Below are 15664 nucleotides of genomic sequence, written 5' to 3'. Positions count from 1 at the left end.
TCAGCCACGGAATCTGATCTCGCAAAGTGCGAAGAATATGTCCCGCTGTATGCTCTCTCATGTACGGGAGACCCTGCAACATGAAAACATGACGATAATCAGTACTCGATCATCGAAATCGCAAATGCAAACTATTGTACATTGTATGCTAGCCTTGTAACCTCTCGCTAGGCCCTGATTGGGGACCATGGCGCCCTGATGGGGACCATGGCACCCTGTCAGGGACCATGGCGCCCTGAGGGGACCATGGCACCCTGTCAAGGACCATGGCGCCCTGCAGGGACCATGGCGCCCCTGTCAAGGACCATGGCACCTTGGGGGGACCAGGGCGCCCCTCAGGGACCATGGCGCCCTGGGTGGGCCCCGGTCGGCCTCAAGACCCGCATACGATCACGGAAAAGTCAAACATGCAAAAAATCAAAAGTCAAACGTTCAGTCAACTCACCTCGTCCAGTGGCTCATTGTCGATCACGGCCTGGCGCAGGATCTCGATCCTCGTGGGACGCTCCGATCATCGTGAAGGCATGATGATGGCTAGGTGGGCTTCGCTGCACTGAATAGTATTCTGAAATTGACAAAGTGATGAATACAAGTGTCACTTTCGAAGTATATACTCTCGTTTGTTTATTCTTACCTTTTGAAACCCTAATTTTTCCTCTATCACTCATTTTATCATAACTTGGGTTTGGGAGATGTGATTTTCGAGCCGTTTGTTGCGTTGGAATCGTATTTTCCTTCTCCCACTCTCGGGATGTTCCAAAAAGTGCTCTGATGAAGCCTATTTAGCGAACACCCCTCATCAATACTCTATTACACAATTTGTCGCAAGTAAACATGCTACCCTGTTTCACCTCCCTAATAAGCAAGTCGAAACAGGGGGGGCATATAGCTACTCACAGATTTCATCACTTTCCCTAGTAAGAATTAGGTGATTTTGTGATCTAACGTTGTTTTGTAGGGTGCGGTTCCTAACTGTGTACTGCAGATACCGTTGGGGGCTTCGTCCGACAACTTATGGATATATCCTTTTTCAAATAATGTTTACTTTTATGTACTTTAGCTTGCATATGCACGTAGTACTCATATGATCGCTAAAGTGGGGGCTAAATGTAGCGTCGTAAATTGTACGCACTCACTAGGGTGGTACAATTTCACACCTAGTTTAGCACCCGCCTTAGTGCATTTTGCATTCTGCAATGCATTTCTCCTTAAGCACTTAATTAATCAAATTAATTAGGTCTAAGGTCCTATTTCATCATTCTCTACATCACAAAGTTGGGCCCTTTCACTAAAGTGCGCCCTTCGCATTTTATTCTTCCTATACATCATTTAATCAAAAACCCTAATTAAGTCCTATTTCGAACTTGGGGGCTTGGTTTCGGGGTCAAAACATCTCGAAATCACCTGTAACTTTGGGATTCTCTCTAAAATCATCATATCCGACGGCCTTGAAAATTTGGTGAAAAGTTGTCAGGACCGTGGCGCCTGGTGCACATGGTCCCGGACATTTTTCCCGAAATTTTGGGAGTGCGATCCAATCATAAAATAAAGCTTAACCCCAAGAAATTGGTGGGATATTCAATATTTAGGTCGGCCAAACTACGAATTTACGATCTAGGGTTTCATACATAAGAGCTCTCTTTCCTCATTTGAAGGGATCCGATTTTGGTTTCCAGGAACTTCATATGTAGCGAAAGAGCAGATCTTTGAGGACTTCAACAACATTCAACATCATTCTATCAAGCATCTATCAAATTCATTCATCCACTTAGGGCTTGGAAGACATTGAAGAACAATAGGAGATTACCGACTGAAGATTGGCTTGTACTCCTCCCTTGAGGGTTGGGTATGATTTCGTATTATTTTCATGTCTTTGCATAAGCTTTGATACATCATTTATTCATGCTTTAGATCACATTGCATCTTGATTTAGAGCATTCACATTATCATTTACAAGCAATTAGGGTTTACTTTCTAGGTTGCTCTAGTTTGCTTTCTTGCATTTTTGGACCTTACACACACACTAGGTCTGCACACACAATACATTTTACAAAACAACTTGGCTATTCGTGGAGGTGGAAATCACCGAAGTGGGGGTTTGACTAAGGCAAAACCCTATATAGCCGCCCTTCCCCCTCTTTCAGATATTATTGCAGGTTTCGGGAATCGGACGACGTCGCGGGATACAGATCCGGAGAGAGAAGGTTGAAACAGAACTCTGTGTGAAATTGCAGAGCAGAAGACTGGGACAGGGGCGCTGGGTGCCCTAGTCCTGCCAGGACAGGGGCGCTAGGCACCCTGATCCCTGGGACAGAGGCGCTGGGCGCCCTGGTCCTCCGGACAGACAGCTTTCTGACAACTTCCCGACAGGGTTTCAGGGTGCAGAACAGTGGTTTCCGGTGCAGTTTTCAGGACAGTGGCGCTCGCGCTCCCGTCCTGAACATTTTCAATCCGATTTTGACTCTGGGTACATATCTGCATTCTTATTTTATCCTTACATTTATAGTTGTTCATTGTTTAATCTCAATTCTGCAATCTTATTATTAGTTCATACTTGCACTTTGGGATTAGGGTTTGAACTTACATTACTTAGTCTTACAAATTCAACAAGGGAATAGAAATCCTAATAGATATCCCATGGCTCTCTCTTTCATCAAAAGAAGTAGCCAATTGTGCGATATCTCTAGGCTCTTTCGTATTCCGTAATGTGTGTCAAAAGGTAGGATTAGGGTATGTTAACCTAGTCTTGCTTTTTCCCCTACACATTCCTCAATTTGAGTAGGTGTCATTTTGTAACAAGCTTTGTTTGGAGAAGTTGAACTAGGTATGAGGTCTGTCTGATGGTTAACATATCTCATAGGGGGTAAGGCATCCAAAATCTCATTGACAACTATGTCTTTGTACCAGTCTAACAAGTTTTGTACCTCTTGACATATCACCAGTTTGGTTTCAGTCTTTGTCTCTTCTTTGGGTTTCACTATGAGAGCACAAACTTGGTTCCCTTCATGTTTCAACAATTTAAAAAACTCTTTCCCACCAACCAACATAACACTTGATCCATCATGTCTTTCTTCATCGTGATCAAACAAAGGATCCATTTGAAACTTTCTACTCTCCTTGGTGATAACATAGGAATTCTTCTCCCCATCATTTATGGCTTTGACATCATACTTCCAAGGTCATCCTAACAAAAAGTGACATGCATCCATGGGTAATATATCACATAGCACACTATCCTTGTAATCTCCTATTTCAAAATCTACCCAAGCTTGCTCATCTACAAGCACATGTTGACCTTTACTCAACCAAGATACCTTATAGGGGGTGGTATGTGGAAACCTTTTCAATTTTAGTTTTTCTACCATCTCAACTGCTACTATGTTCTCAGTAGACCTTGAATCTACTATAACTTTACAAATATTACCATGAGATCTACAGGTGGTTTTTAAAAATGTTTTCCTTTGAGTAGGTTCTTTTGACTATGGTACCTTCAACAAGGTCCTTCTTAGCACAGGTTCTCTCCATCTAAGACAGGTCCTTCCTTGTTGATTGATGAGGTAACACTTTGATAGTCTTCTTCTTGCACCAACTGAGTTCTCCTATCTCCCATGTGAGATCTTGAAGTCTTTTTAGGACACTGGTTCATGGTATGCCCAACTCGATGACAATGGTAGCATTTGCCAGTGAAGACTGTGGTTCCTCTTCCTGAATTGGCAAATCTGCCTCTATAGTTATTTCTCCCTCTATAGTTGCCTCTAAATTGTCCTCCTTTGTTAGGATTATCACCACCATTCTCTGATTGATTGCCATCATCATTCTTGTTGGGATTATAGACCCTTCCAAAGGTGCCTCTTCCTCTGTAACCTTTGCCACCTCTTCCCCTTTGATTATGTTCACCCTTCCTTTTGATCATATCTTTTTCTCTCAAGGCTATTTGGAAGCATTTATGGAATGTGTCAGGTGTTATCATGTTGATCTCATCTTAAACGTTTTGTCTAAGGCCATTTAAGTACCTTGCAACCTTCTCCACTTCTTCCTCTTTCTTCCTAGCTCTTAGGGTAAGTTTGTTGAACTCCTTTGTGTAGGTACTCACATCCATTTCTCTTTGTTTAAAATTATGAAACTTCTTGTGCATCTACACCTCATAATCTACATGTAACAATTGAGTTTTAATCTTGATCTTCATTCTTTCCCAAGAGGTGATCTTCTTCCTCTTGGTTTTCTCTCTTTCTTCTTGCATCATATTCCACCACACCAGGGTTGATCCCTTCAATCTAGACTTGGGAAAATTGACCCTCTTTTCTTATGCAACTTCCTTTTATTCAAAATGATTGTTCAAGGCTTCTATCCAATCCAATAACTCTTCTCCATTTGGGTTTCCACTGTAGATAGGTAAACCTTCTATGTTGTCTTTATTGAGTGACTTGAGGGCATCTAAGAAGATCTAACAATCTTTGTCCAACTCCTTCTTTTCTGTTATGACTCCTATCACATATGCATCTTCATCATAAGTTTCATCACCCCATTCAATGACTTTGCCCTTTCCATTCTTGGTTTCTTTCTCCCGGGCTTCACTAAGCATGTCTTGGACCAACTTCCTAATGGCCTCTTGGCTCATTGCCTTTGGTGGCATGTTGATGGCTTCTGACTCTACCTCTAGGTTTGACATGCACCACTTTCTTCAATCAATTGGCTCTGATTCCAATCTAATGTAGAGTGGATTTTCTCTCACCGGTTTGTGCTACCTTGTCTAGGTGTCTCCTCCAAGATACACAATAACCATCCAATGATTCTACACCTCACACCCTCCAGGGGTCTACAATACTTACCCTCTTTAACCTTCCCAAGGTCCTTAGGCTAGGATAATCTCTTTTTGTTTTGTGAGTTCCATTTTCTTGGCTAGGAGACCCTATTTTCCCACTCCCTCTCACACTCAACCGAGAGTTCAACCCCTCTACCACAAGATCTTCATTCCCCACACTACACACATTAGGATGGGTGATTTTGGATGGATTCCCAACCTTATTCCTTATTCAAGAGCTTTGACACTTACCATTTTGGTGTTGTACAAACAAACTGCACTTTAGGCCTAACCGGAGACCTCATTCAAGTAGCCCTATCAGTAAGATATTTTGCATTTACCGGTTAAAATTCCTTAACAACCTTATGAACTCTTTTATATTCTAGACACCCTTTTTGGTCTTACATACATTATTCCAAAACTGGAGGTGGGTTTTGTCACTAACATATCTAACCCTTACCGGTTGAATTAGGCCTAATTGCCCCTTTCTAGGCCTTCAAAATAGGGTTTGAACCAAACTTCTTCACCGGTCTGATTACCTTCATGAACTGATGTTGGTTTTATGTCTATACTTCCATATGGAATTAAAAACCAATTATACTTCACCTTCACCCACCGGATTAACCCAATTAGGGCATGTCATCCATGATTTGTAACGCTTGCCAATTCAACGTGCCAAGCTTAGGGTATTGTGGAAAATATTTGGTTTGGATTCTCTTCTCTCAAAACCAAAAATAAAACATAAAATACATTCCAACCTAACATTCCACAAGGTTTCAGAGAGGAAATCCACTATGGAACGTTAGGTTGGAGCCATTTTGCTCTCAAAACCCTGGTTTTTAGGGCTCTTGAACCTGCTTGCAACAAAATGAGCTTTATTCACAACCTACAGCACTTCAAGACTCCAAATAAAATAAAATAAAATAAATGAAGGTAAGACACCATTCTAATAATCCATGTACCTATTTTGGGATGCCCAATCCGTACAGGTCATACAAACTTGCAAAGAACAACAAAAACTTGGAAGAACACACACAAATACGAAACTGAAATTGTTTATTTGCTTCAAATCTTCAACAACAATGACAATTGTTTGTCATCGGTCTTTCCAAGCCTTATACTGGCCTTGGATTAGTTACAAATTATTACAACTGATTGTGTCAACCAACTAACTGTTGGTGTATGAAAATGTTGCAAAGTTGTTGTTAGCAACTTTTGCAATTTGTTGCATAGGTGAGCGACTTTGCTCAAACCCAAACTTGCTCACTTTAAAATGACTAATATGACCTTAAAAAATTCAAAATAAAAACAACCAACCTACATTAACCCAAAAACAACTTATCATATTAAGTGCTCTACCTAGCCACCTTAAGAGCTCATATGCCAACATTGGCCAAACAAAGACTCCTAGGGACCTTACAATCATTTCAGCACACACTTAATGGCCTCCTGGCCTTATTACAAAACTAAAAACATGATTCCAACATCTTGGAAACAAAATCAACAAAAATTACTAAGTGCCCCTGCACCAACCGGACAGGGTCCTGAGGCTATCTCAAGGCTCAAAACATGAAGGGGGCAAGGAGTGAAAATGCAGAAAGGGGTCTCGGCTAGGAAGGAGGATGTTGTCACCAATGTGAGGACCCAAAATGTGGTTAAAATTGCAAGAGGCTCAATTTTATGACACTACATTTAGCCCCTACTTTAGCGGGAGAATGGCTTATACCACTACTGTCGGTAAAGTAGAAGAAAGAGAGAGATGAAGATGAGAGATGTTGACAAATACCACAAGGGGTATAAGACGTCACTAATCTTGAGGAACAAATCCCCCAATCTTAGGATCTTAACTCACTCAAACATATGCAAGAGTACACAAAACAAAAAGGAACAAGACACACAACACAAAAACAAAGCACAAAAGACACACAACAAGCACGAGACACAAGATGAGAAACAAACTAGCCAAAGAGACCTTGATACTGAGATGTCTCAACAACTAATCAAGACATAAATACCAATGCCACCACATAAACACAAGTGATCACATAAAAGAGAAAATCTAACATCATCCATGAACCATCAATAGCAAAACTATGGGTTCATGAGATGAAGAAGAGAGAGAACATGAAAACACACTTTGGTGATCCATGAGAAGAAAGGTGAAGAAGAAAGAAACCATGGACGTCTCACCCATAAAACTAGGTGATCCATGGAGAGAAGGACATGGAAAATCTCGCCCCTAGATCCTATCTAGGTGATCCATGTAAGGGAGGAGAGTGAGAACACCATTAGTTTCACTCAACCTCATGTGTGTGTGTGCAAGTGAGGTTTGAAGCACCTCATAGGAGTCTATGCCTGAGTATGCTACAACTTGTATAAAATGTATAGTACGTCTGTCAATAAAGGTGTGATATCTTGCTCTAAGATTCTTTGCTATGGTTTCGTGAATAATCGCCGTGCAAAAAGTTGTGTCATCTCGCTCTAAGAGTCTATGCTCTGGTTCCAAGAGTGACCCACTGTATAATAGAAAAGTGATGACATCTTTCTCTAAGAGGCTTCCCTCTAGTTCCAAGAATGTCTCATTGTACAAGAAAAGTGATGACACCTTTCTCTTAGAGGCCACCCTCTAGTTCCAAGAATGTCCCACTGTACAATGCATGAGAGAAATATAGTACAAAGGAGTAGTGTGGGTGCCCCCCCCCCCCCCCCTTAATATGTCAACATAGGTTGATATTGATATCTTAAGGAAAGTAGAACAAGGATACCTACTTTCATCACAAAGAAGATATCCGTTATGCAACAGTGTTATAAATCCAAGCAAGAGAGGGAATACTCTTCAAGCAAGGATAAGATAGTTTAAAAGAGATATCTTGATGTAAGTGTAAAGGTGATCCTTGGAGGAGAAGAGATATTTTTTCAAAAGACATCTACCCCCAAGAGGAGTTGTCTTAGAAAAATATAACATCTTCTAGAATGAAGTGCGGAAGAGAACAAGAATGCAATCCTTCCTCCTATTGCTAGGTGAAAGGGATTCTTGATGAAGGATGCCTCACATTTATCCCTATCAGAGATGGGTGGATTTATTATAGATGTACATTACCAAGTGTGAAAGAGGTTTTAATCAAAGACTTACACCTCTTGTATAAGAGAGAATCTTTAAGCAAACAACCAACAATTTTGCACAAGGAATGAAATCAACTAATAAAGCTTACACCATCCACACAATAGGGAAAAGTGGATCCTTAGAGAAAGAGAGAGAGAAAGAGATCATTCCCCACCAATTGTAGGACAATGAGAAGAATTACACAAATTATAGAGAGATATTACACATAAAAGACTTACCATTTCAAGCAAGGAATACATCCTAACCAAGGAACAGACATGTGCTTGCATGAAGGATAACTCCATTCAAGAAAGGACATCAAGTTCTAAATAACACAATAGAAGAGGTAATTTTCAAAGAGAGAAAGAAGAAGAAGGAGGTTCACAAAATTCATCTAAATTGAGATTATTCATGATAGACGTGTTGTTTCAAGAAAGGAAAAGATCTCACTCATGGAACAGACATGCACTCACATGAAGGAATACTCTATGCAAGAAAGGACATCAAGTTTATGAATAATGCAATAGAAGAGGTAATTTGCAAAGAGAGAGAAATAAGAATAATGAGGTTCACAAAAGTCCTCTAAATAGAGATTATTCATAATAGACGTACCATTTCAAGCAAGTAAAATATCCCACTCACAGAACACACATACGCTCGCATGAATTAAAACTTTGCACAAGAAAGGACATCAAGTTTATGAATAATGTACTCCATGAAGAAAATGGTGAAACCTTAGAAAGAGGAAAAGAAATGTTCTTGCCCCCCAAACATAGAGGCAAAAATAGACTATTATGTTTCTCACTAAGTATGATTGCACCTGAAATTGTACCACCATGAATGACAAGGAACCCCCAATAGGCAGGCTAACTATGTCACATAGTGAGAAGCAACATAATAGGAACTTGAATGTTATTTTAAATGATCATGATGAATATGCCATTCATTATCAGATGTTATTGTTAACATGCCTGAAATAATGAAATGTTGTATTTGTGTTTTCAAAGTGTGACACTCTTTAGTAGAATGGCCATGGGTTTGATGATATTTACAAAAAGAAGAATTTTGAGAATGTTGTTTATGTTTTCTTCTTCATTTAGGAGAAAGAGAAAATATTAATTGAGAATTTAGAATATTGGTCAACACATTTTCTTGTTGTAACTCAAAAGTAGAATGAGAAGATGTGGACAAAGGAAAGTGTGATTTCTCATGACTTTGTCGCTCACATTCAAGCATTTGTCCATTGTATCCATGTGTATGTTCAAAAGAAGGTTCACTCTTAGGGGGAATTGGATTAAAGTTTAAAGAGGCCCAATCAATTTCAAGATTTGTGTGAGGAGAAAAATGTGGAATATGAAATTTAGGCATCTTAGACTTTCTAGAAAAGGTAGGAGTGAAATCTAAGGACCCCCAATAATCCTCTAAGAGTTCTTCTTTAAGCACTTCTTTGGTAGGAGATGGTGTATTTGAGTGAATTGAATAGAGGATTGTAGGAACTAAGGAAGCATATGATGCTTCACTTATGGTCTCATCAACTATCTCATTAGTATATGTGTAAGGCACAACATGATAATCAGGAAGAATTTTTGGTTTCATAGGAACATGAATGGAATTGATTTGATTTTTGTTAGGATCTTGATTTTTGGGAGAGAGAGAGAATTATGATGAGAAATAATATCATCCTCTTGTTCTAAGGTATCTTTATGTTCAAGTCACTTATTAGAAAAAGGACTATCATATGTAATTAATGCTTCATCTTTAGAGGGAAGACCATGAAAAGAAGGTATGGTATCACTAGGATAAGTAGCCATAATGTCATCCTCTTGTACCAAATAATCCTTATGAGGGAGGGAATTTTTAGGAGAAGAAGGAACACAAATCTCCAAAGACATCTTTAGGAGGGAGATATTTGAAAGAAGTGTCCACATTCCCTTTTTGCACCAATGTGCCCTTATTAATGAGATCAATTTTGGGAGAGGGTAAATCATAGCTGTGAATGAAAGGGAGAACTAAATTATCATCATATGCATGAAAGGGAACATCATGAACATCTTTAATGTAACTCTAACTTAAATTAGCAAAATAAGATAAAAACTCCATCTTCATTGATGATTAAATAAGAATAATGTTCACCCCATACATGCATAGAAAATTTAATAAACGAGGGAAAAAGGAATTTGAATTGCAGATTTGAAATTTGAATTTAAAACTATGAAATTTGAATTTGTGTTCGAACTTAGAGGTTGTTAGAATTGATAAAGTACGCCAATTTTTTGGATTTGTGCAGAAAAATATAGTTAATTCCGTCTACCAAAATTTTGTGAAAAAAGTTGAGGACCGTGACGAAAGTGCACATGGTCTAACCAACTTTTTTCAAAACTTTCAGGGATGATAGAAATTATTATTTTAATGCGGAATCCAAAAACATAGTCGATTTGGAGATTTCTAGATCGATCAAATTTGCAGTCAAAGGTCGAAAATAAAGAGATCTTAAAAATTAGGGTTTTATGATTTAACCACTGAATTTTCAAAATAAAGAGATGGATTTGAATTACAATTTTGAAATAGAAATCAGATCCGAAACAAGCAATCAAAATGTTACAATTCACAAGCTTAATTTCCTCAAAATGAAAAAATAGGGTTTTTATGCAATTAACCTCTAAAATTTGCAAATATATCAAACTTGGAAATGAAAATTTGAAATTCAAATTGCAATTATTCAGATCTAAAAAATAAGAAATCAAAATTAAGATGTAGGACATCGGGTTCACCAAAATGTAAAGTGGAAAATTGAACCCTAGTGACTCCCCACCTAGGAGAGAGAAAGGGGGTCACTAGGGTGGTTTTTCACTTGGGAGAACTTTACATTCAAAAGAGGGGCTGAATCCACTAGATCCAAATCCAAGAGAGATAGGGATGTGAATTCCAAGTGGATTGCAAGGGTTGAAGTGTGATTTTCCCTCTTTTGTCAATGAGAAAGTTGACTTGTTGACTATACGGAAAAGAGAGAGGAAATGAGTGAAATGAGCATCTACCAGTTTGGGATCGCGTTGTAACTTTGGATCCAAGCTAATTAGACTAATACGAGTCTGCCCTGCAAATTTGGAGAAAATTCATTGGGACCGTGGTGGGAATGTACATGGAATTCCAAGTGGATTGCAAGGGTTGAAGTGTGATTTTCCCTCTTTTGTCAATGAGAAAGTTGACTTGTTGACTATACGGAAAAGAGAGAGGAAATGAGTGAAATGAGCGTCTACCAATTCAGGATCGCGTTGTAACTTCGGATCCAAGCTAATTAGACTAATACGAATCTGCCCTGCAAATTTGGAGAAAATTCATTGGGACCATGGTGGGAATGTACATGGTCCTCCACAAAATCCATGAAACGAAAAGGATTCTTTTGCCTCTACAAATGAAGCCCAAACTTGCAATTATAGTTGTGCACCTGCAACCTACACACAGAAAATAGAGGAAAAGGGGGTTGTGGATAGGGGTTTGCCTCAGTCAAACCTCGGTTGAGGAATCAACCTTGAAAGAAAGTAATTGCAAATGCTTGAATGTAAACAATGGAAATTTATACCTTGTAGATCTGCAACTTGTTGATGATGATTGCTTTGCCTCTTCAATGTAATCACAAGTGTTGCATGAAATAGCATGTAACATGACAAAACCCTAACATGCATACATGCTTGCAAATGAATTTTGAAATATTGCTCCAATGGATGAATGAAGAAGACTTGAATGATTGACTGCTTCATGATGTATATCTTCGCCTATGCTTTCTTATCATTCCTTCGCTTGAATTCCGCCTCCCATTCCTCCTTATGCAAATGAGAAAACCGACTCCCTTTTATACATGCCTCTTGAAGATTAATTCATCTCATAAAAGGCTGACATTGGGGAGAGTTAGAATCTCGAGGTGCAGATGGGGCCGAGGGGACCTATCTTGGGGCCACACTAAGAGGGTGGGACAACGGCGCCATGCCCCTGTCCTGCCCTACCTTGGGGCCCGGACAGGGTCCTGAGGCTATCTTAGGGATCAAAACATGAAGGGGGCAAGGGGTTAAAATGCATAAAGAGGGTCTCTGTTAGGAAGGAGGATGTTGTCGCCGAGGTGAGGACCTAAAATGTGGTTAAAATTGCAAGAGGCACAATTTTATGACACTACAACATAAAAATGGCTATGAGCAATTAAATAAATATTTTATATTTATTTAATAATTATTCTTCTATTAAATAGTTAATTTGAAAAGATTAATTTATTTAATTCATTTCATGTCCTTCTATTAATCAATTTAATTGAAACATTTTATTAATTAATTCGTTATATCCTTTTCTTCTAATCAATTAATTAAGTATCTAATATTTAATTATTCCTCTATCTACTATCCTATAGTCTTATTAATTAAATTATTTCTTAATTATTTAATCCCTTTTCCAACTCACCTTCCATCTCCACTTCATCTTTCCTTTACCAACTCATCCATCATGTGGCTAAATTAATTCAACAAAATTAAATTAAATAAATCATTTATCAACCACTTACCTCCAACTTCCAAAATAAATGAAATGTTTTGTACATACACATATTTCATAACTTTCTTCTATATTCTCTCCAACATCCCTATATTTTAGGACTTGAGTCCACTTGTCCTCTCATTCCTATATCTTCTCCAAATATCCTATATCCTCTCAAGTATTCAACTCGGCCAAGGTGAGATGAGTGACACTTGTCTTCTCCTTCCCCCTTTCACTCAACCTTCAATTTCTTGCTCATAGCCATCCAATTTGCAAGATTCGATCATGATCGTTGATCTCTGCCACCTAAGCTCATGCACTCAAAAATATATAAAAAGAGGTCTCCTAAGCCATTTTAAAACTAATAGACTAATAGCTAATCATATAGTCATTCTAAGAGTTTTCATCTTGCATCCATGAGTTTAAGTTTGAAGCAATTAGCAATTTTAGAATTTCTTTCATAGCTTAATATCTTGTTACCTTGTAGCCTAAAATTTTTTTGGTAGCTTAACAACTATCATCTTTGATTCAAATGTGCAATGGACAATAAATTAAACTGGGGTAGTTGATTTCCACATTAACGTCGCAAGTTTTGTTTAAAACGAAACCATTTTGACCCAAAGATTCAGAGGGAGTGTATAGCCACCAAAGCAATAATATCTATTTGTTTCATATATCGGGGTAGGTGGATCTTCTAAACCATTTGGTATGTCTTTCTTTTCTTCTTCATTCAGAAATTGTAGTGCACTAAATTTAGTCAAAATGCAGTGCACTGCAGCTCAAAACTATTTGGGCAAAGTGGGCTTACGTGGCATTGGAAACATCACCACTGGCCATCGATCACATCCAATGTTGTTACATTCCAAGGTGACCTTAAACCCAAATCTAGAATTGGTTAAACCCCTCATTTGCATTTTTCTCAAACAGCCAAGCGAGGCTAGATTAAGTTCATGTTCTATTTTGGGTTCAGCTCTTACCAAGTATAGGAACGGAGCCTTCAAAGATGGTTGTGTTAGAGCAGGGGCAGCTCAACAAGATGGGTCCATACCATCTGTTGTTGATGATGATGCAAAGGGTAAGCTTATGAAGACCTTGCAGATGGGATCTCTATTTGGCCTTTGGTATCTCTTCAATATCTATTTCAACATTTATAACAAACAGGTTCTGAAGGCATATCCCTTACCAATTACAATCACAAATTTCCAATTTGTAGTGGGAACTATAATGATATTATTCATGTGGTCTACTAGATTCCATAAGAGACCTAAAATAATTGGTTCATAGCTAATGGCAATTTTAACTTTGGCATGTGTCCACACCATGGGAAATATTTTTGCCAACATGAGCCTTGGCAAAGTTGTTATTTCTTTCACACATACAATTAAAGCCATGGAGCCCTTTTTTTATGTTCTCTTGTCGGCATTATTTCTTGGCGAGGTACCAAATCCATTGGTTGTGGCATGTCTTGCACCTATTGTTTGTGGAGTAGCACTGGCATCTATGACAGAGGCTTCATTTAACTGGGCGGGATTTTGGAGTGCAATGGCTTCAAATGTGACATTTTAATCTCGTAATGTTTTTAGCAAGAAATTGATGGTGAAGAAAGAGGAATCTCTCAACAATATAAATTTGTTCTCAATAATAACAATCATGTCATTGTTCTTGCTTGCTCCAGTAACTCTTTTATTTGAAGGTGTAAAGTTTACACCTACTTACATATAGTATGTGTGGCTATTTGATTGAATTTGTCAACACGGTAGGGTTTAGATGTAAAGGTGATAGCTTTAAGAGCTTTGCTTGTAGGGGTGTGCTTTCATTCATATCAGTAGGTATCATACATGATACTTCAGAAAGTATCTCCAGTTACACATTTTGTGGGTAACTGTGTTAAGCGAGTGGTTGTCATAGTGCCCTCATTTATTTTCTTTGGGACACCTGATTCTCCAATAAATGCACTTGGAACTAGTATTGCTCTGGTTGGTGTTTTTGCATATTCAAGGATAAAGCAACTGAAACCAAAGCCTAAACTGAAGGCAGAGTAAGGTTTATTGAAACTGGTAGTGAGCTTGGTTTTTAATGTAATAGATTGAGCATAGTGACAGTTGCCATGAGTTTTGTACACTATCTTTGGAATTCAAATTGATATTTCTTTTGAAATCAATGAATAATTTCTGGCGTTCACATTTTAGCAAATAAAAATAAATAAATAAAAATATCATGTCAACTTAAATCATTTGTATATGCATATCATAGTATTAGTTAACTATCAGTTCATTCTTCATATGTCATCTTGGAAGCTACCAGTGCTTGTCTGAGAGCAAATTATTTGTAACCAGGAACATTGGAGTTAGGACACAATGAGACTTAAATCATGAAAGTAATAATGTTTTTTTATTTTATAACATTCCATGTAGTTTCATTGGTTGAGTTTGGATTTCCTATAGTATTTTCTTTGTATTTTGTGAAGCTAATATGTTGCAGGTAGTATTCTGAAGATGAAATTCAAGTCGACACAATTATATTTCCCCAAAGAGATAATTTTATGGCTAACTCATGGATAGTAGAGTATGCAAACTAGTTGAGGACTCAGGTAGAGGAATGTCTTCTTAAGGCTAGGGTTCAGCTTCTTGGATTCATAATGGAAGTCAACTTATATGTATCACCTTTAGGGTCATATGATATAATATTAGGTATGAATTGGTTGTGGAAACATAGAGCTAGGGTTGACTATTTTGCTAAAACAATAGAATGTTTAGATGACCTAGGTAAGGTGTTCTTGCAAGGTGCCCAACATGAGGGCAAGTTACATCATTTGTCTAATAACCAATTAAAATGGAGTGGAAGGAAAGGGTACTAGTTGTTTATAGTTGAGATATAAGAGCTAAGTGAATCCGAAGAAATTAGGTTCCACGATGATATGATGATCTATGAAACAAACTCACATAATGGGATAGAGTCAAGGGAGAACAATAAGCAGGAAGTGTCCTTTGTAGATAAATAACCCTATCTTCGAGATAAAGAGGATGTATTCCCTGAAGAATTACTTGGAATACCACCAAAAAGGGTATTCAATTTCTCTATTGAATTGGTTCTAGGAGTGGAGCCAATATATAAATCTCACTATCGAATTACAATCATTGAACTCACAGACTTGAAAGCATAGTTGCAGGAATTATTGAACAAGGGGTCGATTCCACCCAGTGTATCATCTGTTAGAGTATTTGAGTATTTACTTGATTAAT

At 38.2% G+C, this 15664-nt stretch overlaps 1 pseudogene; it reads left to right on the top strand.

The window, feature by feature from the left end:
- Positions 1 to 13421: 13421 nt before the first annotated feature.
- LOC131055072 (phosphoenolpyruvate/phosphate translocator 1, chloroplastic-like) lies at positions 13422 to 14532 on the top strand (annotated as a pseudogene).
- Positions 14533 to 15664: the final 1132 nt, after the last annotated feature.

Source organism: Cryptomeria japonica, chromosome 5, assembly GCF_030272615.1.
Source record: "Cryptomeria japonica chromosome 5, Sugi_1.0, whole genome shotgun sequence".
NCBI lineage: Eukaryota > Viridiplantae > Streptophyta > Pinopsida > Cupressales > Cupressaceae > Cryptomeria > Cryptomeria japonica.
This window is presented reverse-complemented; position numbering and strand designations above follow the sequence as displayed.